Below are 8,815 nucleotides of genomic sequence, written 5' to 3' on the forward strand. Positions count from 1 at the left end.
AAGGCGTGCCCCACCACCGCCCAGATAGTTTTATTGTTTTTATAACACACTAATTGGCCGGTAGCCAGGCAGGCAGTATAGGGAGGACAACCAGAGCAGGAAAATTCTGGGAAGAGGAAAGGCTGAGTCTGCAGTCGTCACCCAGACAGAGAGGAAGCAAGATGAGAATGCCTCGCTGATAAAAGGTACCAAGCCATGTGGCTAACCCAGACAAGAATTATGGGCTAATATAAGTTATAAGAGTTAATAAGAATTCTGAGCTAATAGGCCAATCAGTTTATAATTAATGTAGACCTCTGTGTGTTTCTTCTAGACTGAACAGTTGCAGGACCTGGAGGACAGAAACCCATGTCATCAAGGTTGGTGGATAGTACCTTTACTCTTTAGGCCACCTCATCTTGTTGGTCCAGCTCTTATATTTTTGCATGGCAATATTGTAGCTGGGGCAGAGGCAGTAATGAGGTTTTCATTTACCTTCTATGTATTCCAGCAGCCTCCTGCATAGCACATTTGTGGTAAACTGCCACAGTGCTAACCACAAGCAGTCTTCAGTACTTCTGAATGACTACCAGTCACAGTCTAGAACCAGACTTGATACAAGCCTAGAACCAGAGTTGATAGCCCCAGTGGCACTCTCTGTATTTCAGGTTCTTACATTAACTTGACAGAAAAATGACAGGTCTATGAAGGGATTTGTGGAATTTAAAAAGTGGATGTTCTTAGAACAAATCTTGTGTATTTTATTTGTGTTTACTCCATTTCAGCATTCTTTGATTGCTTTTAGTTCTTTGTACAGGCATGCAGCTTTGTAAACTCTCCCTGGTCCATGTTAGCATCTGTTGGTACTGGGATCCACAACTCTGCATTTTGATTGGTTTTCTCTTTTCTTCTACAAAAGGAAATTTTCTTAAATACAAATGAGGATTAAACTTGTCTGTGGGTATAAGGACAGATATTTTCAATATTGTTAGGGATTATGCTGATTTAGTAAATTGATTCTTTTATGTTCTTATTCAAGATACATGACTTCATTCATCCTAAGTATTTGGCTAGGTTTCCAGTACCATAAGAGTAGGGATGTCTGACAAAGTCATAAAAAAATCATACTATTAATTATGTAAATACCCGCAATACTTTTACATTAGTGTATATATATGTGTTTTATACACACACACACACACACACACACACACACACATATATATATATATATATGAAATTTTCCACTCTTAACTTTTTTTTATTTCAAGATAATTTATTTTCAAAATAGGTCACAACATTAGCATCTGGTCCATTCTGCCAAATGTACCAGCTATATACGCTTTTTCAGCAACTGAGAGCACATTTTGGTATCATGTCTGAAAAGTAAATAAAAACCTATATAAAATAAATATCCAAAGTTTCCATAAGAGCACAGGTACATGTGACCTAACTCCTAACCTTCCATAATGCATCTGTACCAACCCCTACCCTTACAAAGACATTCCAAAACTAGCAGCAATTAAGTTAAATGGTCCCCTAAATCCTTTAATTCAAGCTAAACTTGCAGGTAAGAGCTACAAGAATGGCATCTACACATTGATATTAGTGGAAGCACAGGCTGCTGGGTGACGGTCCATCCAGCTCTTCTGGGCACAAGACATAGGCAGAGTGCCAATATCCTGCTCCTCCACTTCTGGTGGGAAGTCATGGCTCGGGATCAGCTTCCTGAGTTGCTACACTGGCCTTGACATTGCATAGTGGACAGAAGGCCTCTGGAACCCATTGCAAGTAGATGCAGCAGCAATGGTGCATGCACCCATGTTTTCCAAGAGTATCCAATCACCCACATGCATTCGAGGCAGGTTACAGTACTAGACAGTCCAATCAAGGCTATCACATCTTGGTCCCCAAATACTCGGTGAGTAATACTTCTCATGTGGTTTAAGTCTCTTGGGGAGCAAGACCTTCACATATGCATGATTCAAAAGAATGCAGTTCATTCACATAACACATGAAAGTTTGCTCATTTGACTGATCATCATCGTCAGAGCTGGTCTGCTCTGACCATATGATTTTCTTTGGAAATGGTATTGACTGCCAGTGTGAAAGATGACATAGTGTCTGCCTGGCTCAGCTGTGACCTCACCCCAGAGTCTGGTGGGAAATACTTGTCCAAAGCTGGGTTGATCGCACTTGTGATCTTTTCAAATTGAAGCTTCCTGTCCTCAGATCCAGGGAAGCCGCCATCGATATCAAGCAGACACATGCAGAAACCAAATTCTGTTCCCATGTCAAAGACACAGCAGGCATTTGGACAGGGCCTGTACGAAGGTCTCAGGATCCAGTACACATGCCTCCACATGGAAGCTGACTCCAATTACATCAATATTTAGTTCCTATCTGGTTGCAGGAGAAGTCTGCTGGTTTTGAGTGTGGCACCAAACTTAAAACTGAGGTAACAAACTGCTCTGGAACCATCAGTGGCAAGCCACAAAACTAACTTTTCCTTTGGATGTGTTCTAGCAGCTATCATCAACTCAACCTCACTGTTGAAAGTCATCAGAGACACTTGCTACATGGATTTGCATAGATAATCCTCTGTAGAGGCACCCTAAGCCCCTCACGAATCAAGCTTGTTTGCACAGTCAGAACCGGTCCCAAAGGCAGCTAGGGTGTTCACTATGACTCTGTTTCCATTGCTTTTGACTGCATAGGGCGTAACATGGGAAAGAGCTTTTAACCATCTTAGATGTTTCTTCTGAATGTCTCCAAGGTCCACGACATAAAAAACATTATTATCTTCAGAGGAAAATACTTTATTAAATTTTTGGTTCAGAATGTCCTTGGCAGTAAAGCCTTCATTAAAGATATGGCAGTTAAACTCTTCCTTATTAAAGTTGTTCATGGTTCTCCATGTGCCAAAAACAATAACAACAAACAAACAAATGAAAAACAAAAACAAAACCCCAGAGATGGAATTAAATTATTGCCAGTTCCTCACAAGGCAAGCTACCCAGGAACTCTAAACATGGTTTCCTTAGAGCAGTATATGGTCTACTGGCAAGCCCCGTGGAGACTGTGCTGCTGAACCAACTGGTCAACCTTGTGGTCCAGCGGCCATAGATGCAGTCTGAGGTGGTGCCTAGCTGCTGACTGAGGGCTGTTGGTGGCGGCTGCTGCAGGAACTGACCCCCTTCTGGACTTACAATGTGCCCTCCACAAGCCACAGGCCATCTAACAAAAACACCAACAACCATCAGGAGAAGTCCTTTTTGTTTGTCAAGGATGTCCAGTAGATTCCCAAACATTACAAGCTATTGCTATTGCCTGTGATTTTCCCCCAGAGGTGGAAGGTTAGTCCCTATCCTTGAAGATACAATGCACTTCAGAACACAGGCCCCAATGGTCCCTGAGCTGGAATTAACCTGAAATCCTTCTCTCTGAGAGATATCTTTCAAGGTAATGGAAAGTGTCATGCAGATTTCCAAAGAAGGGAAACCACAAACACTCCCACACAGCTACATCACATATGAACCTCAAGGGATACTGGCATAGTAAACAGCAATAAGGATATAGTAACAAGGGTTCAGTAATGGCACACAAACCTTAGTGGTAACAAAAAGCTCTCCGAATGTACTTTAGAAGGAAATAGTGCCTAACTTTGAAATCCTTCTGAAAAAGTACTTTTCATGGTTTCAATAACATAGAGTCAGTCAGGTTCCAAAATTATTACTTAATATATTCCAGAAAGAAAAGCTCATAAGAATGATATTGGATGCTATTGTGAGAAGTGTGATAAAATCTATCACATCTATTTCTTCTCATTGAGAAGGTATTTCCTTTGTCTGCTGTGCCTTACTATTTATCATTCTATTCTGTGCTACATCACTTAGTGATCAATTTGGTTATTAGATCAATTGTCCTAATATTGCAATCCTTCAATAGCAGTCTTGGAGTGCTACTGTTAATTTGGATTTGCTAAAGATAACTTGCTAATTAGCCTCCTTTCAATAAACAAGAAAAGGTGTTCTACCTAAAGAAACTGGAGACATATACTGAAGGTGCTGAGGTCTGCAAGAACAAATCTATATGCAGAAATGTGAAATTAGGAAAAGGAAAGTCGTCCTAATTATCTCTCACACTGCCCAAGGTACATCTGCACTGTATATACAGTTAGTACAGACAGAAGAGGAATTCGTTACTGCTGTTTGTACTGCTAAGTTTCTGGTAACTTCATGGGATCTTCAAACATATTCGTGTAGAAAAAGAACCACCCTTTCCCCAAATTACAGGATAGATGGAATCAGTGAAAAAAAGGTTCTAGTCTGCAAAGAGCTAGCTTAATTTTACTCCTTTATCTGGCATGCATCCACTTGACTTGATTGATTGATTTCTTCTGCAGAAGCTGAGCTCCGTCTCTCATTATTTGCTGGCGGTTCACAACAGAAGAAATTTATGAGTCAGTTTGATTGCTAATTTGTAGACCTGATCCACTGTATCAACAGATTTAATTGGTGATCCCACTCTCAATAAGAAATGCTTGCTCGTGTAAGACAATGAAATCCATTTTTCCAAATCAAAATTCGGAGTCGTTATAACCAGTCTATTAAAAGCAAATCTATTGCTTCTACTATATTTGCTTAGACTGTGATTTATGCCATTCAATAGAGAAAGTAATGAAGTTTGCTTGACATGGCTACTTTTCTACAAAAGCATCAGGCTCATTACTCATGTTTCTACGCTATTTCAATCACTTATTGCTTTTGGGTAGGTGGCTTATGAATGATGTCATGTGCAATAGAAACCTGACCTATAGGCAGCCTAAGGATTCCCGGATAAAGTTAGCATTGAGCTCCTTTTGTTCACTGGAATTTCTTAATTTATTTGCTTTGAAAGCAATAAATAACATATGAAGTATGAAAATTATATTAACTGATATTTTTATTTTTTATTTGTGTATCTATACATGCCTATATGTATATATACCACATGTTTATAATGCATTCAGTGGCCAGAAAAGGCTATCAGATCCCCTTGAGCTGGAGTTAGAGGTGGTTGTGAGACCCCTGATATGGGTACTGAAAAGGAGACCTTCTGGAAAAGAATCAATCATTCTTGACTATTGAGCCATCTCTCTAGTTGCACTGGTTTTTCTTGGTGACTAGAAAAATATCTATAACTCACTGCTGTATAGATATTACTTCATTGCTGCCTACATATATTTTCACCACTACTAGTGTATATGTATTTTCAAATCATGAAGTTAAATTGTTTTCATGGATTATGTCTCATAGTTGAATAATTCTTATCTTTTTATTACTCAACTATAGTAAAGAAAAATCAATTAATGAAGGTGAAATGTGAGTGACTATTATAAGCTAAGAATTGTGAGGACAGCAGAGGTATGTATGCAGGGTTTAACTTCTGAGCAAGGTAAATGACCATGTTAATCTTAAAAATAAATCTTTAACATATTTTGTTTCTTTATTTTAACTAATGGTCAGTGTTAAATATCTTACAGTTTCCATCTATTTTATGATAGTATAATGCACTCATAATCACAATAAATGTTAGCATTACAAATACATCAATTTTATTATAATATCCCACATTTGAAAATTTTATTTATTCCACTTTATGTGCATAAGTATTTTAGCTGAATGTATGCATGTTTATGATATGCTTGCCTGGTCACCCTGGATGTCAGGGGAAAGCATCAGATCCCTTTGAACTAGAGTAATGGATGGTAGTGAGCCACCATGTAAGTCCTGGAGACTGAACCCAGGATCACTTCAAGAACAACCATTGCTCTTAACTGCTGAACCCCCTCTCCAGTCCTTATTATCTTTTCTATGCAAATTCCTGCATAAGCTTCCATAACTGTAAGAGTTTCATGTGTAATATCTAAGTCCTATATTTACTGATTTGTTAGTGTTGCTTCATTTATGAATTTATGTATAATACACATACACAGTTATATTTATGAAATAGTGAAAGCAAGAAGGACAGTGAGAGATAATTTCTCCTTTATCACACGAGATAAGTGTGACACACATGCTCTGTACGTGTGGGTCATAATTCTGCACACGGCAGTCGAGATGTTTCTCTGTGTTCATGATTTGTCCACCCACTGGCCAATCCAATGCTACTTTCACTGACTGCTTCTTTCCTCACACAGGCAGAGGAAGCAATTTTTCTTTGCTACGATAGACTATAAGCTCTCTAATGCTTACTTTAGCTCACATATCAGTCTTAGGACTAGACAAGGGAGGGTACTCACCACTCTGGTTTTTGAGTCATCTCTCCATTATGAATATCACATTCTTCTTTTTGAGCTCAATTATAAAAGCTGACTATTGTAGGTCATACTTACTCGTATTTGACAGTGTGTTTGTTTCTATCAATCCAGTCAGTTATGTTTCCTAGAAATTTGCACAGCATATTCTGTCTCTGTATAAAACTTTCCTTAAGAGTAGATTTTTTTAAAAATGTGTGAACATATGATAAAATATAAATATATTTTCTTTTAAAAGCTATTTATTCATACATCGCTCCCACTGACTTTAATCAGCTGTGACTGAACACTGAAACAATTTAATAGTCTGCATTTTAATGTACCTAATTTTATAAAATTAATACTATAGACTAGGCTGGCATTAAATATAAATTGCTGAAATGTATAGATTCATAGTTAAAAATGAAAGAACTTCTATCTTTGAGAATTATTTTAGATATGAGTTTCTCATTCTTCTTCTGCCTTTTAATATTACTGTCTTGTTCCTGAGCTAAATATTATTTTTGGCATTTTTTTGTGTGTGAGCATTCGTGTTCAAATGTGCGTACCTGTGAATGCGAGTGCACATGTCCCTGTGTGCACATGCTTGTGGAGACCAGAGGCGGACATCAAATAGCTTCCTCTATCATTACCATCTTTGCTATTTGAGACAGGTATCTCTTTGAACCCATAGCTTTTCTGTTTCACTGGGAAGGGTCTAAGCAGCTGTCTCTACCCACTCGTTCTGACGTCACAGGAAAGTGCAGTTATGCCCATCTTTTACATGTGTGTTGGGGATCCATCAGTTAATCATGCATATGTGGAGAATGCTTCACAGGTTGAACGACAGCCCAGTCCTCTCTGTTTCATTTTCTCAAGCTATTAAATCCTAATGTCAAAGTTAAATTTCAGCATTTTCACATTTTTGCAGTGAGTGTTCTCAATCTTTTCAGCTCCCTATGAGGCACTGGAGCCTGGGTCACGTGAATGGACCACCTCTTCAGTAGGTGCTGATCCCTTTATAGGGGCTGTTAACACATTTCTTGTTCCAGGACTTTAGGACTCTCTAAATTTGTAAAATGATAGACTGTGAAGGAGTCATTTACATTGAAATTGGATATTTATTATAGCAGTCAGCTAATTTTGAAAGTTCAATAGCTCTCTAGAGGCTCTCATAGAAGATGTAACTACCCCTAAGTTATTACTTTGTAATAAATATGGAAATGAATGTTCTTATATCTTTCCTTTTTACCTGACAAGCAGTAATATTGTAGATGTCTCTACATCATCAGCATCTGGGATTAGATGAGGTAGATGTGCTATTTCACACATGTGTAGGGTCATTGGATGCATATTCAGTAGTTCACTTACTGACTTCTTTGCTATATGCACAGATTAATTCATTTACTTCACTATTGATAAAACAATATCGTATGACATTAAATTAAAACAGATATCTATGTTAGATTATAACCAAACCTAACATGTTGTATTGTAAAATTGCTTTGCCTGACATGCAGAGCCTGAGTTTAAGTCCCAGAATTAGAAAAATAAAATATCTGTGCATGTGTGTGTATGTACAAAAGATGTATGTATCTTTTAAATGCATATATAATATAATTTCCTTATGCCACAGAAGTGAAATTTAGACGTAATAGACATTTAGGATTGTGATTCAGAGCTGTGACTTCATTCAGCATTAAAGTCTTCTTTTCTTATGCTCAATTTAGCACCTCTTGTTTCTTTAATTTATCTGCAGCATGACTTTCTTTTTTTTTTTTTTTAATTTTTTTATTGATAAAAGGAGGATAAAGAAAAGAAAAAAAAAACAAATTTCCACCTCCTCCCACCAGCCGCCCATTTCCCTCCCCCTCCTCCCACTCTTCTCCCCCTCCTCCCACTCTTCTCCCCCTCCTCCCACCCCTCTCCCCTTCCCCCCACTCCTCTCCCCCTCCCTTTCCAGTCCAAAGAGCTGTCAGGGTTCCCTGCCCTGTGGTACGTCCTAGGTCCTCCCCCCTCCATCCATATCTAGGAAGGTGAACATCCAGACTGGCTAGGCTCCCACCAAGCCAGCATATTGCGTAGGATCAAAACCGCGTGCCATTGTCCTTGGCGTCTCTTCAGCCCTCATTGTTCGCCATGTTCCGAGAGTCCAGTTTTATCCCATGCAGCATGACTTTCAAAGTCACATATTCACTCTCTTGCTATGCTCTAACATCTGACGCTATTTTTTCTCTCTAACTCTTAGAAATACCAGTTGAATCTTTACTTCTTCTTGGGCCTATTATTTTCATTATATAAGAATCAATCATTTTCAAAACAAATATAGTTATTTCATTCCTCTGTCTCAAAGCTTCTAAGGCATTGTGACCCAGGGAAAAGTCTCAAAATATTTTCCTCAGGCTGTGAAATCTTTATTGTGATTCTTCTCTTGCTTTATTAATGATGATAACAGCCGAGCATCTACAAATGGTGTTCCTTTTGTCTGGAATAGTTTTCCTTCTCCTTTATGTTGTCTAAGTAATTCCAAAGAATTAAATAAAGAAAGAAAGAAGAAAG

The 8,815-nt window shown here is 38.3% G+C and overlaps 1 pseudogene; it reads right to left on the reverse strand.

Moving 5' to 3' along the window:
* Window positions 1-1,571: 1,571 nt before the first annotated feature.
* LOC142839953 (ornithine decarboxylase pseudogene) lies at window positions 1,572-2,887 on the reverse strand (annotated as a pseudogene).
* Between the last annotated feature and the right edge of the window lie 5,928 nt (window positions 2,888-8,815).

The sequence above is a fragment of the Microtus pennsylvanicus genome, chromosome 22 (assembly GCF_037038515.1).
Source record: "Microtus pennsylvanicus isolate mMicPen1 chromosome 22, mMicPen1.hap1, whole genome shotgun sequence".
In the NCBI taxonomy this organism is placed as follows: domain Eukaryota; kingdom Metazoa; phylum Chordata; class Mammalia; order Rodentia; family Cricetidae; genus Microtus; species Microtus pennsylvanicus.